The sequence below is a fragment of the Electrona antarctica genome (genome assembly GCF_951216825.1).
Source record: "Electrona antarctica genome assembly, chromosome: 15".
Taxonomy (NCBI): domain Eukaryota; kingdom Metazoa; phylum Chordata; class Actinopteri; order Myctophiformes; family Myctophidae; genus Electrona; species Electrona antarctica.
Window position 1 is genome coordinate 46323774 of NC_136796.1, and position 21596 is coordinate 46345369.

At 43.7% G+C, this 21596-nt stretch overlaps 1 protein-coding gene across 1 annotated transcript in view; it reads left to right on the top strand.

The window, feature by feature from the left end:
• The window catches only part of LOC306938114 (ankyrin repeat and IBR domain-containing protein 1-like), a gene marked incomplete at its 3' end in the record, with an annotated part of 98684 nt that overhangs the window by 4837 nt on the left and 72251 nt on the right, over nt 1-21596 (top strand). Inside the window, 1 exon segment of the mRNA XM_079522129.1 lies at nt 20428-20553.

Genomic DNA, 21596 nt, shown 5'->3' on the forward strand with positions numbered 1-21596 from the left:
TTGCAAATAGGCAAGCTGTATGATTGTCATTGTCACTTGGAAATAAAGGCGTGCAGTCCATGTGCCTTTTTTTTAAATAATATCACAGTGATTCTATAGGCATCTGATGTCACGCTCATGCCGCATGCGATGCGCTCCCAAATCATCTCACAAGTGCGCTCGCATAACAAGGCCAGTAAAGCACTGTTTGATTAAGCACAAACTAATACATTGTAAACATGTTATATTGTTTTTAATTGCGCGATTTTAATTACTTGTAAAGTTGGAAATCTCTCTTTTTCTTTTTCTTTTTACATGTATATACATACAGTTTTATATTAACATTTTAGGAGTGAAAACATATGTTTAGATGCCTGTGACAGCGTGTCAGCAGTTCAGACAATGCTGCTCCGCTGTTCTACGACAGAAAAACAGGTGAGGACAAAGCGTACGACAGCTCCCGACCAGACGTGAGTTTTGTCCTGGCTCAAGTTCAAAATCAAACGTTGGCGCAAATGGTAAATGCCGAAAATTGCGGTAATTTCGGCGTACACCCATATTTTGGCGTACGCACGGTTGATAAATGAGGGCCATAGTCACCAATGTACAGTTTTTTGAGTGGTGTAAACCACTCCTACAACTGGCTTTTGTGTGCATAAAAATATGACCATGGTTGCTATGTTCAAAATAATTTCTGACGTAATTAAATCACACCCGGGTGAACTGGATGACCGTAGCAACCGTGGTCATTTTCTCTGCACAAAAAAAGCCAGTTGTGAAATCACATCCAGGTGTGATTTCATTACGTCAGATCAGAGCTGATCAGGGTATATAATACCTTACCTTATATAATACCTCACATCGGACAAAAACTCCAGCTGAATCAACTTCCTTACACCACTCAGTTCACACGGGTGTGATTTTTTAATGTACAAATATTTATTTCCAAAAAAAAAAAAAAAGAACTTTTTTTCTTCTTTTTTTTTTAAACATAAAAGGTGGTTCAACAACTAGTCGACTAGTAAACTAGGCAACTAGTCAACTAGTAAAAATGACTAGAAGTGAATGCCCTAGTAAGTATATAAAAACAATCCCAAGACGGAACACGGAAGATGTTTTTATTTTATTTGATTCGTTAGACTCTCTGTCCTAAAAGAAAGAAAAAAAACCCATGCTACGTGTTTATCAGAGAAACCGTCGTCAAGGATACAGACACAACAAACTTGAGTCGTGAGACTTATTTCCGTTTGTGGTCCAACATTGATGTGAGACAAACAATAACGCTGCAAATAACAGGCAGCGGTACAACAGTAATACCTCTATTACTGTTGACTATGACCATGCAGGAAGTGAGTTTAATGTTGTTTAATATAGGATATAGAATATATGTGACCAGATTTGACTGAGAGACTGCCATCGCGCAAATTACAGCTTTTCACCAGAGGAGGAAAACTTTTTTTTTTTTTATTTATTTTTTTTATGAGTTAATAGCACAGGCAGACTCTTCACATACTAGAGCATGTCTGAAATAAGTGTCAGAGCTGAAATCGACATGTAAATATGAAGTAAATGCCCAAATATGTAGCTAGGTGTAATGTTAGAGACCACAGAAGTGAACCTTTCAAGCCTGTTTTCTCAACTCGCTGTTTTCTGCAAAACATTACTCTATAAGCCATATCTCCAAAACTGGTGGGTCAAACTGAACAACCAATATGTAAATTTGAAGCTATGATTACCTGCTTTCATATGACATGAAAAAACGAAAATTCAAAAAAAATCCAATGGCAGTCCCTCAGTCAAATTTAGTCACATATGTCTAACATAGGACTTTTCTGTTTGGATGTATGGGGCTGTCAATCAGATAGGACCTTTCTGTTTGGATGTATGGGGCTGTCAATCAGATAGGACCTTTCTGTGTGGATGTATGGGGCTGTCAATCAGATAGGACTTTTCTGTTTGGATGTATGGGGCTGTCAATCAGATAGGACTTTTCTGTGTGGATGTATGGGGCTGTCAATCAGATAGGACTTTTCTGTTTGGATGTATGGGGCTGTCAATCAGATAGGACTTTTCTGTTTGGATGTATGGGGCTGTCAATCAGATCGGACTTTTCTGTGTGGATGTATGGGGCTGTCAATCAGATAGGACTTTTCCGTGTGGATGTATGGGGCTGTCAATCAGATAGGACCTTTCTGTTTGGATGTATGGGGCTGTCAATCAGATAGGACTTTTCTGTGTGGATGTATGGGGCTGTCAATCAGATAGGACTTTTCTGTTTGGATGTATGGGGCTGTCAATCAGATAGGACTTTTCTGTGTGGATGTATGGGGCTGTCAATCAGATAGGACTTTTCTGTTTGGATGTATGGGGCTGTCAATCAGATAGGACTTTTCCGTGTGGATGTATGGGGCTGTCAATCAGATAGGACCTTTCTGTTTGGATGTATGGGCTGTCAATCAGATAGGACTTTTCTGATTGGATGTATGGGCTGTCAATCAGATAGGACTTTTCTGTGTGGATGTATGGGGCTGTCAATCAGATAGGACTTTTCTGTGTGGATGTATGGGGCTGTCAATCAGATAGGACCTTTCTGTTTGGATGTATGGGGCTGTCAATCAGATAGGACTTTTCTGTGTGGATGTATGGGGCTGTCAATCAGATAGGACTTTTCTGTTTGGATGTATGGGGCTGTCAATCAGATAGGACTTTTCTGTGTGGATGTATGGGGCTGTCAATCAGATAGGACTTTTCTGTTTGGATGTATGGGGCTGTCAATCAGATAGGACTTTTCCGTGTGGATGTATGGGGCTGTCAATCAGATAGGACTTTTCCGTGTGGATGTATGGGGCTGTCAATCAGATAGGACTTTTCTGTGTGGATGTATGGGGCAGTCAATCAGATATATATAGGACTTTTCTGTGGCTCCGTACATGCGTGGCTGGTTAAGACTCACCTATGGCTCCCTACATGTGTTTTAGTACGTCGGACCAAACACATGCACCCAGTCTTTCCACCACTGGTGAGTCAGTGTGTATGTGTGTGTGTGTGTGTGTGTGTGTGTGTGTGTGTGTGTGTGTGTGTGTGTGTGTGTGTGTGTGTGTGTGTGTGTGTGTCCGGTGAGTGTCCAGTGAGTGAACAGGCCGTCAGTGTGCTGCTGGCTGTGGTCAGACAAAGAGCAGTGTCTGTGTGGAGTGGACAGTAGACTGTCCATTGAGGAGTCCGTTGACACATGATGTCCTGACAGACAGACCGTGTGTTTTGTGTGGCAGTGTATAGTCGCTGACGCCAGTTCTTCAGCGCGGGGGGGGGGGGGGGGGGGGGGGTCACCTACAGCAGGCTACAGGCCTGTCATAATTATTACATACCAATGGTCTCGTCACAATTATTTGAGATGATCACAATTCATTTTTGCGTAAAAAAGTCAATAATTTCCATGTTGAAAACATTTTCAAATGTACGACAAATTTAGAGGCTATGCGCGTGACTGACATCGGCATCATACCTGGAAGTTATGCGGGAACGCCTACTGACTGCTCGTGGCGAAAACAAAAACTACTTTCTACTCTCTGTGGAGTGAAAACAAACAATGCAGTATACCAGCACAGCCCTGAGGCATCCTGTTTTTTGATTGATTGAATAGTCAGAATGTACAAACAGCGACAGCGAGTACAGTAACACTCAGTCCAAAAGGCATAGCACCAGTTTACATTTAGGCCCCAATATGCAATCAGTTCATACACATGACATGAACAATAACAGCAAAAATTCAATATCATCATAGGTAAAACATTTAGAAAATCCATGACATAAAAATTAAAACACTGTACACAATGAGGGGAAAGGGTAAAAAGGGGGGGGGGGGGGGGCTGCTGAACCAAATATATAGTGTTTATGTGGTTAACCAACAAACCACTTCAACCTGTTTTGCCCTGTCGTGGGGCACAACATTCTCTACATGCATTTCTCCACACGACGGACATTCTCTACATTTTTCAAAATAATGGCCCATCGGCAGAGCTCACAATGCGTGGTAGGTGCGAGATGTTTTGAACGGACAAAGTAGGAAACCTTGTAGGCTACAGGGGGTTGACAAACTTGACACTATAAGGTCTCGGATGCACTTGTCCATCGAGCAAGTACAGGTCATGTTCTACTTACAAAGGTCAAGACCACTTGCCTGAAACCTTCATAAAATGATAGGTACAATTTTAATTACTGTTCATTTTAACACATGGGGGATCTGATTCTCATACGTACATGTTTATGACAAATACCTACCAGTGTTGTTTTTGGCAGCAAATTTAGATTTTAGTTTTAGTCAGTCTCTTGAATAGTTTTCATTTTAGTTTTAGTCACATTTTAGTCACCTGGAATGTTTTAGTGTTAGTCTAGTTTTAGTCGACTAAATATCATAAGGTTTTAGTCGACTAAATCTACAGGTGATTTAGTCGACTAAAATGTGTTTCGGCGGGCCTTGATGCCGTCGTAATGGCTGATTTTACACTTGCTGAAAATAGCCGATCTACAAGCTCACAACGCGTCGCAGATTTTGATTTTAGTTTGAGTCATAGTCTCTTGAATATTCTTCATTTAGTTTTAGTCACATTTTAGTCACCTGGAATGTTTTAGTGTTAGTCTAGTTTTAGTCGACTAAATATCATAAGGTTAAATAAATGTCATACGCTTTGTGAGTTTGTAGATCTGCTATTCTCAGCATGCAACCAAGTGTAAAATTACTTATTCTGGATCTCTTGTCCACTAGTCCCTTCCTAACATTTTAGTTTATAGTTTCTATTTGTTGACGCCAGGGGCAGGTGGGCAACCCTTAGTGTTTTATTTACCTGACAGATTCAACAGTTATTCCTTGCTTAGTTAGCTTTGTTTTCAAATATGATGCTTTTGTACGGTTAATGGAGAATTTCGGACTAGAGGGCTTTCTTAACTTTATTTGTAGTTGTTTACGTCTGTATTTCCCCTACCATAAGCCCTCAATGGGGTGTTGGGTTTTAGTGCTAATTCGCTTATTTCCATCGCTCGAAAATATATATATTTTTGTATATATCCTCTCTTCATAATGTATTGTAAATAGTATCCCAAGCAAAGCGGCACACTTTACTACTTATTTCGATTAGGAAAATTAGACGATAAACTGAGAACTCTATGCTGTATTGATGTTGGCACCATTAGGAGAGATAACAGGCAAACGTCGATCAACAATAACAATTCATCTACATTCTCTAATTGTGTAGACTTCTTGTAAATGAAGTAGTGTAGATGTTTAACAATAATGTAACTCTTGCGAGCATAAAATCAAACTTGCGGGTCCATTTGGTTTTATTTTACGCTCTCAAGAGTTAATGATCTTTAAGGGTCCATTTGGTTACCAATTGGGTTGTCCCAATTCACATGATCGGGGCCGATCACGTCATTTTCAAACGGATTGGGAGCAAAATAGCGTGATCCCCTAGTATCAATATTTATATCTATTAGGGATGCACCGAAAGGGAAATTCTTGGCCGAAACCGAATACCGAATATAGGAAACAGTTAGACTTTAATATATTAGCGCCCCTCACTTCACACAGGTGTGATTTTTTTTGTTGTATGTAGGATAGGCGTCAAATAATAGAGAAGTCATACTATTAATATTGTTTGTTGTGGCTGAAATACACAAAGCTGAAATACACAGCATATCTCTAAATAGCAAATAATGCCTTTTATACATTTAATTTTTTTTGTCGTTTAACCTGTAAAGCTTATAGAAATGGTAACCTGTTAATACTATGGTTAATTGGTTCATTATTATTATTATTATTATATTATTATGTACCCCTAAAGTCAGTGATGTAAATAGGTTTTCAATGTTAAAAATAAATAATAATAATAATAATATTTATATTATAATCTGTAGTATTAGCACACCTCAATGTTGAGGATGTACAATATAATAGTTGTCCCTGCTCCCTGTAGTCCCTCACTATAAGGAAGGATTAGCCTGCCCCACACACAGTGACAGTCACACACAGGCTCACAGCTGTCATGAATTAATGGTGATTGCCTATGCGGTCAAGTTTTAGGGTGAAATGTACAGGCTCACCGTCTTACACCAGGGCTCCACCGGGCGCGTCAGCGTCGCGTCTCCGTCACCGTCGGGGAATGTTCCCTTTTTAATCAATGAAGGGTGGCTCCACTGCCCGCGTTGCGTGACGCGTGCATTAAAATTGAACCGGTGCGTTTTTTGACGCACGCGACGGAGACGCAACGCGTCCGGTGGAGCCCTGGTGTTAGCTGCTGCTGCCACGTGCCTGCTGGCAACCAATATGCACATGACTTCCAATCAATTTGGAACAAGGACACTCACTCACAGAAGGATTATAGTTTTGCTGGTCAATTTGAGACAACGGTTAGTAAGACAATCGAGGAGTAAGGAGTTTGCGCGAGCGCTCTCTCTCTCTTCCCCCCCCCCCCACCCCCCTCTCTCTCTCTCTCTCTCTCACTCTGTAGTGTAGAGACTAGAGAGGTGTGTGTGTGTGTGGGGGGGGGGGGGATTAGTTGCGCTGTGCACCCGAAGGATCGGTCGGGCTCTAGTTTTGACTATTCGGTGATATTTTTTCGGCCTATTTGAGCCGAAACCGAATAGGCCGAAAATGCATTTTTAGCCATTTTCGGCCGAATATTTTCGGTGGCCGAATTTTCGGTGCATCCCTAATATCCATATCATGACATTAGACTGGATAATGTCTGATTTCGGATATTGTACTATTGTGATATGGCATATCTCTGCTGCCGACATTTTGAGGCTCCAATGGAGTTAAGAGGTTTTGTCCAAAGCACTTTTTACTACTTTCCATTGGTTCAATATTTTCGAAACAACACACAGACGTAAAAGGTGTTCAATAGCACTGATTTATGCCAAAAAAAAAATCAAAAACCTAAAAAATGGAGTTATGAGGTTTCCTCCCGACAGCAACGATATATTAAAATATGGGATATTATAAAATATATATAAAATCGGTATCGGCATTCGACAGAATGGGCAGATGCTCCAAATGAAATGGTCGGATTCGGATCGGGAGCAACAAAACAAAAATGTGATCGGGACATGATCCCTACTAGTTACCAACTCTCCATCATTTAGCTGGGGACCACCTGGAACCCCCTCAAGGACCACCGATGGTCCCCGGACCACTGGTTGAAAACCACTGATATATGTTGGTAATGTTAATATTCATGTTCAAACTTCAGAGTGCCTCGGTGATTCATGTACGTCTCTATTCTCTGACATCAGAGTGACCCCTGAAAGGTCAATCAACGGACAGAGATGAGGTTCTGGTCAATATTTCCCTCTTCTCTATTTTCTCTGACGCTAGTCATTCATAAACGTTGATGATGTTGAACGACTCCACATAACATCACTCATCAGAATACCATACCAGTGATGAACTGGAAAGTACAGCTCTGTGACTCTGAGAGTGTAACACATGGAACCAAATGGACCCTTACACGTCTGTGACTCTGAGAGTGTAACACATGGAACCAAATGGACCCTTACAGGTCTGTAACTGAGAGTGTAACACATGGAACCAAATGGACCCTTTACACGTCTGTGACTCTGAGAGTGTAACACATGGAACCAAATGGACCCTTTACACGTCTGTGACTGAGAGTGTAACACATGGAACCAAATGGACCCTTACACGTCTGTGACTCTGAGAGTGTAACACATGGAACCAAATGGACCCTTTACATGTCTGTGACTCTGAGAGTGTAACACATGGAACCAAATGGACCCTTTACACGTCTGTGACTCTGAGAGTGTAACACATGGAACCAAATGGACCCTTACACGTCTGTGACTCTGAGAGTGTAACACATGGAACCAAATGGACCCTTTACACGTCTGTGACTCTGAGAGTGTAACACATGGAACCAAATGGACCCTTACACGTCTGTGACTCTGAGAGTGTAACACATGGAACCAAATGGACCCTTACAGGTCTGTAACGCTTAAGAGTGTAACACATGGAACCAAATGGACTGGACCCTTACAGGTCTGTAACTCTGAGAGTGTAACACATGGAACCAAATGGACCCTTACAGGTCTGTAACTCTGAGTGTAACACATGGAACCAAATGGACCCTTACAGGTCTGTAACTCTGAGAGTGTAACACATGGAACCAAATGGACCCTTACAGGTCTGTAACTCTGAGAGTGTAACACATGGAACCAAATGGACCCTTAAAGGCCTGTGACTCTGAGAGTGTAACACACTAGAATTTCGCGGGCCTTCGGCCCGCTCATCCCAGAGTTGCGTTGCCCCGCGTTGCGATACAGAAGTCCACAGATACAGAAGTGCACAGTGACACGCGTTGTATGCAGCTGTTTTGTGTTGCAGCGCGCGTGTAGTGTTGTTGTTGTTATCCATATATGCGCCTCGGTTCGTCCCGTTTGTTCCACGCCAGGTGTCGACGCAGTCGTTGGCACAAATTTCTTATTATTTTAACTGTGTATGTAATCGCGGCTAGTAGCACACATTTTTTTTAGGAGCACGATGAAAAGTTATCAAATAATGTGTTTGAGGGCCCTCCTATATACAGCTTTAGTCCCCACACGTCTCAATATTTGCCATTGACAAAGAACAGAGAAATTAGGTCGAAATGCCGCTAAATATGACGTAAATTTAAATGTTTTATATATATATTTTTTTTTAATGGAATGTAAATACTTTACTTATAAAAAAACCTGAAAAGTTATCAAATAATGTGTTTGAGGGCCCTCCTATATACAGCTTTAGTCCCCACACGTCTCAATAGTTGCCATTGACAAAGAACAGAGAAATTAGGTCGAAATGCCGCTAAATATGACGTAAATGTAAATGTATTATATATATATTTTTTTCTAATTGAATGTAAATACTTTACTTATAAAAAAACCTGGCAACCCGCACCCCGGGGTCATTTTCCGCTAACCGGAGCGGTGCTCCCTAGCCTGCTGGAGGGGTTCACATCATCCCATGCACCCTCGAGAGGAAAAAGAAGGAAAATAAATGCAGCCTTGAGCCTACCTACCAATGTGGTGTTGTGGAGCTTGATGACCTCCTCCTCCTCCTTTTCTCCCCAAATTGCCAATCCCAATAAATGCAAAAGTTGCCTAGTGTGAATACTTCCACAGCCTAATTACTAAAGGATAAACTATCAGTCTTCTCCGAAATCGGTCAATGTTTGTCAACTCAGCACGTGTTGACAACGCATAGTAAACAGAAGCCGTGTGTGTGTCACACCAAAAGTGGTGACCTATAGAATCCTGTACATAGAAGCATCACGCAATCGTCTCCCTCCCTGTGTGGGTCACGTGGTGGGCTGTGAGCAAATGGGAGAGGGAATGTAGTGTTGCCAGGTCCGCGTATTGTAAGCGAGTGGTAGTGTGTGTAAGTAGCGTGTTGAATGGCATTTTTTCTGTGCTTGTTTTCATAGACGTGGCAACAAATTAGGCGGGGGTGTCGGTGCTTGTGGCGTGTTTGTGTTTATTATTGATATTGATATTGTTTGCGAGTGTGGACGGGAGCCGGCTTTAGTGGCAGTGCGATGACAATTTTTACGCGGCTGGTGTTGAGTGTGGCCGTGCGGCGCGACATGAGGAGATAGGGAACGAACGACGCGGAGGGTAAGTGTGTGACGTGTTAGTGTGTTGTTGCAGTGTGTGTTGCAGCGTGTTGCAGCGTGTCAGTGACGTAGTAGCTGGTGACTTTCTTTTCGTGGTTTGGGCATTGGGGACACCTTTTCAAATGTATAATAGATGGAACCAAATGGACCCTTAGGGTCAATGATAGAACCGATAGAGGTCAACCATAGAACAAGATTCCTTTACAGGATCTCCTCACTGGTCAACAAAAACACATTGAAGACCTTAACAGGAGCCCTTGTACAAGGTTTCTTTGACTATGCATGCACCTCCTGGTACCACAGCACCTCAAAGGCCCTTAAAACCAGGCTCCAGACTTCCCAAAACAAACTGGTCAGGCTCCTACTTGACCGAACCCACCTCACCCCTGCCCACTTTGACAGGCTGGAATGGCTTAGGGTCGACGACAGAGTACAGCATCTTGCAATGGGTCTGGTCCACAAGATTCGATACACCACCAAGATACCCATGTACCTGTCTAGATACTTCCTTAATGTTAACGAAGTCCACACCCACAACACCAGAGGGAGTGCAACGAACCATGTACAACCCACCAAAATGTGGAACGCCCTACCAACAGTCATTAAGACATGCGAATCCCTTGACTCCTTCAAAACCGCTCTCAAAGGGCACCTACGGACGGCTGCAATTCGAAACTGGCCCCCGTGTGTCTTTTCCCTTTTTACCTCCTTTATGATGAATTCCTGTTCTGTCCTTTGTCTATATAGAAGTGTCTATTTGTACGTCTCTAAATGTTTTTGATGAATTGAACATGGTGGACCCTATTGGAAACAAGTGTAATGCTTAATTGGGTCGTCCACTCACAGTTAACAGCCTTTGTATTGAGTTTGTGCTTGAAATGTACTGTAATTCTGCAAACTGTTAATAAACTTTTCAATCAATCAATCAATCAATAGAATGGGCCCAATGATGGAACCCGCATCATTTTCAATTAGTTGTTAAACTGTTTGACTGAAGCTTTTCTTAACACCGATTAAATGATTTCTGAGCGGTGCAAGACAGACAGACAGACAGACAGACAGACAGACAGACAGACAGACCACAACGTGACATACTGATGATGATGATGATGAAGATGAAGACAACGGGACGTCTATATAACAGTCCATCAGACATGCAAGATATGGGGGAGCCATGTTACGCAATGTTTGTGTTTACACAAACACTCAGAATTGTCCATTCAATTTTAATGTTTGTGTTTGGACAACGTTTGTGCACACGCGCCAAAAGCTGGACATCAAACACAGAGCTTCAGTGTGACTATCCAGGCAATCCCCTCCTACACCTATTAGGAGAGAAAGTCCAAATGTTCAAGGTTGGCAGCAAAATGATGTACAGTAGCAGCCAGCTGCCACAAAATGGACAGTGGGTGAACACTATATACAGTAAGTCTATACTTACTGTATATTGGGCCCATTTTGGGCGGGAACCCCTTTTGGTGTTTTAAATATTATGTTATTCATTTAGCTATTGAAAAATAGCAGATCTACAAGCTCATAGCGCGCCACAGAGTGCCGCGCTATGAACTTATTAGCCTGGCTAATAAGCCAGACTCAAATCACACGTCGTGTGACGTGTGGTATTTGAGTCTGGAGATGCTGTGTATGGATCTTGTTTCCCGGGGGGCGGGTTCAAACATTTTCTCTTTGACGCAATTGGTCAGAGCTACTGTCAGTCAAAGGTTTCAAGCATTGAACGTCACTGTACCAAAGCCCGCCCATATTGCATACCGTGTCCCGATTGGCCACACCAGTTCTCTGGTGTAGGAAATGGGCGTACAATTGAGCCTCTCCAGACCGTAATCCGCCGGCAGGCAATTTTTTTTTGCCAACGGCTGATTCGGTCTGGCTTATTAGCCAGGATATGAACTTATAGGTCTGCTATTTTTGAAACATTGTGAAAATGTGCCTGAAATCTTTGAATATATATTGTTACGGAGCGAGTTTTTAACTCAAATCTTTGCTACTGGGGAGGTCCCTGGAACAACTTATTTTCAGATGGGCGGCCAATGTCATATGGGGTCCTTGACATGAACATGTTTGAGAACGACTGACATAGAAACATGGTTTTTCAGAAAGCTGTCAGGATTTAGAAGAATTATTTAAAAATTTCGACGTCAGGCCTAAATGGGTTAATAGACTAATGTTTTGTCCTTGTCTCGTGTTTGAAGTATTTGTTCTGTATCTGAATCTGTGTAGCAGAGTGGCTCACAACACAACCTCAGCCTGATGGCCTAAAAGTCTAATATCATATACATATATCCCACGAGTCAGTGGGATATATGTATCCCTTGTTAACGAGTCACAGGGACATCCCTTTGGCGTAAAAAAGGTTCGCTCTGAAAGAACATATATTCAAAGATGTGTGCCGCGTTTTTAAGATTTAAAAAAAATAGCAGACCTACAAGCTCGTAGCGCGCCACCGAGTGGCGCGCTACGAGCTTGCAGATAAAACACCAAAAGGGGTTCCCGCCCAGAATGGGGTTTAACCGATTTAGCGCCATTCACATGGAACACGAGAACCTATTCTTTAGAACCTCTACGCCAAACACAGCTTTCTCGGGTTTGAATTGTTTAATCGCTTTTTGTAGCTGATCTTGCTTCCGCTAACGATATTCTGGGACAACACACAACCGGCCATTTTGAAGATGCGCGCGCATCCACTTCCATTCTAAGCCCTGCAGTAAAACCCGCTGTATCTCAAAAACGACATTGCGGGGACAGAATCTGGGCCAGACAAGCGTTTTCAACGGCCTGTAGCAGGCGCTGTGATACTCGCGGTCGGCTTTATCCACCATCAACCGAGAGAACAACAACCGGTGAAGACACCACACACATCAGTTTGTCACAGGAACACGGAATTACGGATATTTGGATCTTCAAAGTAAGTGTCACGCGCGATAAAACCCTGGCAGTACGCGATGAAGAGATGGATTAATGGTAGCGGTAAATGGGTTTTAAGAAAGATGTTGGCTTTTCACGCGGGAGACCCGGCTACGATTCCCGGGCGTTTCATGTAATGTTATTTTGTATCATGCTGTATGTAATGCTTTGGCAATATGACAGTCATGTAAAAATAAAGTGTATTTGTATTGGAGAGAGAGAGAGAGAGAGAGAGAGAGAGAGAGAGAGAGAGAGAGAGAGAGAGAGAGAGAGAGGTAGTGATGTGGAAGTACTGACCCACTAACTGAAGTACCCCCCCCCCCCCATTCACACACACACACACACGGCCTGAGGTCTGCTATTAATGCAGACGTCTGTAACCACGTACGTAACCACCCTACTGTACTTACTGTAGTTCAGTCGACTGGCTTGGAGTCCCCCAGGGGACTGTACTAGGCCTCCTCCATTTGTCTGTCTGTCAGACAGACAGAAAGCTGCCCTGCTCAGCAGCCAGCTGTATCTAAAAGAGAGTCATTGTGCCGAGCAGAGGGCTAGACAGATGGCCATAGAATGAAGACTGTAATGATACCCTCTCGCACGCACAGCACGCACGCACGCACGCACGCACACACGCACAGCACGCACGCACACGCGCGCCCAGGCTACACCCATTATAGGATGTGATTGTGTGCAGTGCGTGCGCTCTTGGCCGTGCAAACCAAATGGCCTCTCGCTCTCTCTCTGTCAGTCAGAAGTATAGACGCTGATTCAGACGGACGGAGGGTGTGTGTGTGTGTGTGTGCGCGTGTGTCTGTGTGTGTGTGTGTGTGTGTGTGTGTGTGTGTGTGTGTGTGTGTGTGTGTGTGTGTGTGTGTGTGTGTGTGTGTGTGTGTGTGTGTGTGTGTGTGTGTGTGCGTGTGCGTGTGCGCGCGCGCGTGCCAGTCAGAAGTATAGACGCTGATTCAGACGGACGGAGCCTGTGTTGCTCGTCACAACGATTCCAGATAAGAGATGTTAGTTTTTTTGGGGGGGGATTAATGTACCGTGCCACGGAAGTAATTAGGTGGTCCTCGCTCGCTCCTCACACTACAGTGTGTGTGTGTGTGTGTGTGTGTGTGTGTGTGTGTGTGTGTGTGTGTGTGTGTGTGTGTGTGTGTGTGTGTGTGTGTGTGTGTGTGTGTGTGTGTGTGTGTGTGTGTGTGTGTGTGTGTGTGTGTGTGTGTGTGCGCGGCCATAGAGAGTAGACACAGTGGAACAGAAGTGCTAACAGGCATTAGTCCGACACTCTAACCCTCCCTACCCCTTAGCTCACAGGGAAGCCACAGGTTAGTTTTAACCCGCCACAGGTTAGTTTTAACCCACCACAGGTTAGTTCTTGCCACAGGTTAGTTTTAACCTGCCACGCATGTCGGAAGCCTACAGAGGAGTTTAGTTAGACTACAGAGGAGTTTAGTTAGACTACAGAGGAGTTTAGTTAGACTACAGAGGAGTTAGACTACAGAGGACTTTAGTTAGACTACAGAGGAGTTAGATTACAGACGAGTTTAGTTAGACTACAGAGGAGTTTAGTTAGACTACAGAGGACTACATAGGAGTTTAGTTAGACTACAGAGGAGTTTAGTTAGACTACAGAGGAGTTTAGTTAGACTACAGAGGAGTTTAGTTAGACTACAGATAGACTACAGAGGAGTTTAGTTAGACACCCTTTTGGTGTTTTAAAGCATTATATGTTATACTTTAGCTATATTGAAAAATATAGGCACTCGGTGCCGCGCTATGAACTTGTAGATCTGCTATTTTTGAAAAAGCGTGAAAATGTGCCTCTAATCTTTGAATATATATTACAGAGTGAACATTTTAACTCAAATCCCCCCTCCTGCTCCCATCTGGGAACTCTCAGGCAGACTTGATGCCCGGCCACAAAACAGCCTGGCCAATCAGCAGCAGCTAGAGGCGGGATAGCTGCTGCTGATTTGGCCAGGCCGTTTTGTGGCGGGGGGAACCCAGTGTACTCTCTGCTGCCCCATCTGGCGGAGTCAGGTTAGGTCCCTGGAACAACACCACTGATACAGACAAACATAAGGTTTTTCAGAAAACTGTCAGGATTTTTAAGACTTTTTTTTAATTTTTCGACGTCAGGTCTAAATGGGTTCAAATGCATCGTTACACCCCATGTCACGTTAGCGTTAGCGTTTTAAACATTGTTATAATTTAGCTATTGAAAAATAGCAGATCTACAAGCTCATAGCGCGCCACCGAGTGGCGCGCTATGAACTTGTAGGTCTGCTATTTTTGAAAAATAGTATAGACACCGTGAAACAGAGACAGACTAACACAGGGCCAGATGCCGTCAGGCTGCTACAGCTGTAGTCATTAGAGCTGTGATTCTTTCCCTCAGAGAGACACAATAAAACTGGCTTGGTCTGGGCAGATTAGTGTCGCGTGGTTTGACTCAACGCACGCACGCACGCACGCACGCACGCACGCACGCACGCACGCACGCACGCACGCACGCACGCACATACACACAGATATAGACACGCACACACACACACACAGATATAGACACGCGCACACACACAGATATAGACAGACACGCACACACACAGATATAGACAGACACACACACACAGATATAGACAGACACGCACACACACGGATATAGACAGACACACACACGCATGTCTGGGATATCTACAGTGCAAGTAGGGCCGTGTTTATGGCAAACTAACTTAGGACGTTGAAGAAGTAACTTAACCCATTTAGGCCCGACGTCGAAATAAAATAAAAAAATATTCTAAATCCTGACAGTTTTCTGAAATACCTGTTTCTATATCAGTGGTGCTCAATATTTCATGTCAAGGACCCCAAAAATGATATGTAATTGGCCTCCGACCCCCATCTGAAAATATGCTGTTTCAACTTCCAGGGACCCCCCCCCCCCAGAAACATAGATTTGAGTTAAAAACGTTCGTTCTGAAAAAATATATTCCAAATTTGCGCCACATTTTCACAATTTTTCAAAAATAGCAGACCTACAAACTCGTGGCGCGCCACTCGGTGGTGCGCTATGAGCTTGTAGATCTGCTATTTTTCAATAGCTAAAGTGTAAAATAATGCTTAAAACACCAAAAGGGGTTCCCGCCCAAAGTTTACAAGCTTTATGGAATGCACTGGTTGAAGTATAACGTGTAAATTACCGATCACAGATCGGAGTGAATATTATGGCCGATTATCGGAGCATCTCTAGTATACAATTCTCTTCTACTCGCTCTGTGTCTCATAGGAGGGCTGTGAGGGCTTCAGAAACCACTCTGTGTCTCATAGGAGGGCTGTGAGGGCTTCAGAAACCACTTTGTGTCTCATAGGAGGGCTGTGAGGGCTTCAGAAACCAGTCTGTGTCTCATAGGAGGGCTGTGAGGGCTTCAGAAACCACTTTGTGTCTCATAGGAGGGCTGTGAGGGCTTCAGAAACCAGTCTGTGTCTCATAGGAGGGCTGTGAGGGCTTCAGAAACCAGTCTGTGTCTCATAGGAGGGCTGTGAGGGCTTCAGAAACCAGTCTGTGTCTCATAGGAGGGCTGTGAGGGCTTCAGAAACCAGTCTGTGTCTCATAGGAGGGCTGTGAGGTCTTCAGAAACCAGTCTGTGTCTCATAGGAGGGCTGTGAGGGCTTCAGAAACCACTTTGTGTCTCATAGGAGGGCTGTGAGGGCTTCAGAAACCAGTCTGTGTCTCATAGGAGGGCTGTGAGGGCTTCAGAAACCAGTCTGTGTCTCATAGGAGGGCTGTGAGGGCTTCAGAAACCAGTCTGTGTCTCATAGGAGGGCTGTGAGGGCTTCAGAAACCAGTCTGTGTCTCATAGGAGGGCTGTGAGGGCTTCAGAAACCAGTCTTGTGTCTCATAGGAGGGCTGTGAGGGCTTCAGAAACCACTCTGTGTCTCATAGGAGGGCTGTGAGGGCTTCAGAAACCTCTCTGTGTCTCATAGGAGGGCTGTGAGGGCTTCAGAAACCAGTCTGTGTCTCATAGGAGGGCTGTGAGGGCTTCAGAAACCAGTCTGTGTCTCATAGGAGGGCTGTGAGGGCTTCAGAAACCGCTCTGTGTCTCATAGGAAGGCTGTGAGGGCTTCAGAAACCAGTCTGTGTCTCTGTGAGGGCTTCAGAAACCAGTCTGTGTCTCTGTGAGGGCTTCAGAAACCAGTCTGTGTCTCATAGGAGGGCTGTGAGGGCTTCAGAAACCAGTCTGTGTCTCATAGGAGGGCTGTGAGGGCTTCAGAAACCAGTCTATAGGAGGGCTGTGAGGGCTTCAGAAACCAGTCTGTGTCTCATAGGAGGGCTGTGAGGGCTTCAGAAACCCGCCTACCAGTGACATCATCATTAGCCAGATTATTTTATTTTTGTTCTTTTTTTCAGCCGTGATGTTTTTGAGGGGCGCGCTACTAAGCCCCTCCTACTCCCTGCAGCTTTGTGTGTTTGTGTGAACACAAACGTTGGCTGCTGATTGGCTGATCACCCCATAGCGATGATTTGATTGGCCGAGCAAAGTACCGGTATTGAGGATAAAAAGTGAATGCCATTGACAATGAATGGAGAATGTACGTCATTTGTGGATGAGCAAATGGACATGTTACATCATGATGATGTATGATGATAAGAGTGCCCCTCCCTTCACACGAGTGTGATTTTTTTTAAAGAGCTCCTAACCCTAGTGACCACTAGTGAATATTCCCTCCCCTTTTACTTGACAGCGCCACCTGGTGGAAAAAAAGACCTGGCTAATATTTCATTACGCACTGGCGGGCATGTGTCACATGTTTAAAACAAGCCTCGATCGACAAGCTCACTCGATTTGAGCTATTTTCTGTGCGTGACACCAGTGTTGTTTTTGGCATTTAGTTTTAGTCACCTGGAATGTTTTAGTCTAGTTTTAGTTGACTAAATATCATAAGATTTTAGTCGACTAAATCTACGGTTGATTTAGTCGAACAAAATTTATTTTGGCGGGCCTTGATGCCGTCGTAATGACTGTTTTTTTTCTCTTGCTGAAAATAGCCGATCTATACAAGCCTGTGGGCTTGTAGATCGGCTATTTTCAGCATGCAACCAAGTATAAAATGACTTATACTGGATCTCTTATCCACTAGTCCCTTCCTAACATTTTAGTCTATTTGTTTTTATTTGTCGACAGAATCGTCAGTATATTTTAGTCTAAGTTTTAGTCATCATAGCTTAGTTTTCATTTAGTTTCCATTTAGTTTTAGTCGGTGGAAAAAGGTAGTCGACGAACATTTTTCGTCTTAGTTTTAGTCGGCGAAAACAACACTGCCTGGCACAAAGTAAAAAAAAATCAAATAATCAAATCGAGCGTTATCCTCCCTGCATTTCCTGCTGCGGTCGAATCGATCTTCCATTTTATGAACCGACCGACGAATCAATGGCTTGGATGTTATTAGCCCCGCCCCCTGCTCTCCTCCGTGTATTTTTAATTAACTCGTCTTTCTGGTTTTTTTCGCCCCCTCCTATCCTTCCTGTATAAGATATGGCCGACGGAACAGAACACCCCCACTGCGCCTCGCGCTGATCCATACGTATGGACCCATTGACTGATTGATAGTCTCTTAATGTCTCTCTCTCTCTCTCTCTCTCTCTGTCTCTCTCTCTCTCTCTGCCTCGTTTTAACTCCTTCCTTGGTCACGCTCTCATTCTTCATTTGTTTTATAATATATTTATTTATATGCACAAATTTGATCAATATTTGAGGTTTCAGATCTTTGTAAATCAGTTGGTCTACTTGCCAGCCCATTAGAGCCCCGTTGTGAACCCGGACATGTTGAGTACGCCAAGGTTTTATTGAGTAGGGGTCCCTCCCCAGCATGTAGAAACTGATGTTAGAAATGTTGAGTAGGGGTCCCCAGCATGTAGAAGCTGATGTTAGAAATGTTGAGTAGGGGTCCCCAGCATGTATAAACTGGTGTTAGAAATGTTGAGTAGGGGTCCCCAGCATGTGGAAACTGATGTTAGAAATGTTGAGTGTGGGTCCCCAGCATGTAGAAACTGATGTTAGAAATGTTGAGTATGGGTCCCCAGCATGTAGAAACTGATGTTAGACATGTTGAGTATGGGTCCCCAGCATGTAGAAACTGATGTTAGAAATGTTGAGTATGGGTCCCCAGCATGTAGAAACTGATGTTAGACATGTTGAGTATGGGTCCCCAGCATGTAGAAACTGATGTTAGAAAAGTTGAGTGTGGGTCCCCAGCATGTAGAAACTGGTGTTAGAAATGTTGAGTAGGGGTCCCCAGCATATAGAAACTGGTGTTAGAAATGTTGAGTAGGGGTCCCCAGCATGTAGAAACTGATGTTAGAAATGTTGAGTGTGGGACTGTGGGTCCCCAGCATGTAGAAACTGATGTTATAAATGTTGAGTGTGGGACTGTGGGTCCCCAGCATGTAGAAACTGATGTTAGAAATGTTGAGTGTGGGACTGTGGGTCCCCAACATGTAGATTCAGAAACTGATATTAGAAATGTTGAGTATGGGAGCAGCCGCGGTAATTCCAGCTCCAATAGCGTATCTTAAAATTGCTGCAGTTAAAAAGCTGTGGGTCCCCAGCATGTAGAAACCGCCGGATGCTAACTTGGATATGTTGAGCAATTTTCATGATTGGCATAATTTGCAACAGGTGCGCCGGTGCGCATGCGTCGTCAAAATGTTTTCTGCGCGGTAGATCAAAGGCATTGCCAGGCGCATTTGCGCACCAACAACTGAGACAGTTATGTAGAGAAATCTGACAGGCATTCAAGGAACTCAAATGCGATGTTAACCTCCTGTAAGTAGACCATGACATTATTTCAATAAACTAGAAATACGAGGAAATGACAGAGGGAGAGATCAACTGTTAACGACCGCCCGCCCCGGAGTTTTCATGTTGCACGGTAAGACTACGGTCATTAGTATTATTGCCATCACCTGGGTGGGTCAGTCGTGTAAGCTTCCTGACGTTAAGCTGTGTATGTGTTCAACAACACAGCCATGCAAAAATAACACTGACAGCATGAGGTGACGAAAGCTTGACCTGCATATTAGCAACGGTTGCTAAACTATTTGGATTGGCATTGATTGGACAATCGCTTTTTGGGGTGGGGTTTAGCGAAGGGCTAATTGGTCTGGTCTCCACTCTACAGGGCAGCAGCATGCAGCAGTGTTGTTTTCGTCGACTAAAACCAAGACGAAAAATGTTCGTCGACTGCCTTTTTCCACTGACGAAACCTAAATGGAAACTACATGAAAACTAAGCTATGATGACTAGAACTAAGACTAAATATACTGACAATTTTGTTAACAAATAAAAACTAGACTGAAATGTTAGGAAGGGACTAGTGGACAAGAGATCCTAGATCTCAAGAGATCCAAGAAGTCATTTTACACTGCATGCTGAAAATAGCCGATCTACAAGCCCACAACGCGTCGCGCTGCGAAAAAAACAGTCATTACTATTTTACTATTTTTTTTCGACTAAATCAACTGTAGATTTAGTCGACTAAAATCTTATGACATTTAGTCGACTAAAACATTCCAGGTGACTAAAATGTGACTAAAACTAAATGAAAACTATTCAAGAGACTACGACTAAAACTAAAATCAAAACGTGCTGCCAAAAACAACACTGGCATGCAGAGAGCCATGAGGCTGTAATGTCAACTCATTGTGTGCCTCGTACGGGTCTCCACCAGGGCAGCAGTATGCAGAGAGCCATGAGACTGTAATGTCAACTCATTGTGTGCCTCGTACGGGTCTCCACCAGGGCAGCAGTATGCAGAGAGCCATGAGGCTGTAATGCCAACTCATTGTGTTGTCTCCACCTTGCAGGGCAGCAGCGTGCAGAGAGCCATGAGGCTGTAAAGGACGACCTGCCGTGACCCCGGGAGGAGGAGGAGGAGGAGACAGGAAGTGGTCATCGGCAGGCAGGAAGTGGTCGCTCGCCGCTCCCCGTAGGTGGGTAGGAGTTCGGATCACAACATCGAGGATCAGGAATCTGTTCCGTTACATTTTGGAGTTTGGTTCCATGTGTTACACTCTCAGAGTCACAGACCTGTAAGGGACCATTTGGTTCCATGTGTTACACTCTCAGAGTCGCAGACCTGTAAGGGACCATTTGGTTCCATGTGTTACACTCTCAGAGTTACAGACCTGTAAGGGTCCATTTGGTTCCAGGTGTTACACTCTCAGACTTACAGACCTGTAAGGGTCCATTTGGTTCCATGTGTTACACTCTCAGAGTTACAGACCTGTAAGGGTCCATTTGGTTCCATATGTACACTCAAGAGTTACAGACCTGTAAGGGTCCATTTGGTTCCATATGTACACTCAAGAGTTACAGACCTGTAAGTGTCCATTTGGTTCCATATGTACACTCAAGAGTTACAGACCTGACGGCCAGCTCAGCATGTTTGGTATTACGTGGCTTATTTCTAACCTATAATGTTTTCAGATAGATATTTTTGCGTGCTGATTATATTATATTATGTTTAAAATGAGTAATACACTGTAGTGTTACTGTACACTCTAAAAACGGAGTAGTTCTGTAATCAAACTCAGCTGTGTTTGGAGGAACGCGCAGCGATGGGAATCAAACAGGTGAATGAAATCAAGATACATTTTTAATCATGCGGGCCTCGTTATGTCATCATCACGCAGCACGTTTTTGTTCAAAGGAATTACATTTTTTTATGGACTTTTGATATAAAAACAACCGTGTGAAGTGAGTGGCGCTCTTATCATCGTACTCATCATCATGACGTAAAATAGACACTATGTCTATTTGCTCACCATGACCTAAAATGCTCTGTTCATTGTCAATGGGAATTAGTCCAATAATTAAATGGCAGAGGTTGGACAAAATTGGATTATTTAGTTTCTCACCTGATTCTGACAGGACAATAGGTCTACTAGCCAGGATAAAACATCTACCCTAATCTGCTCACTGCAAATACCCTACATTTTGCTTTAATCCAAGATGCCACCATTGATAACCTATT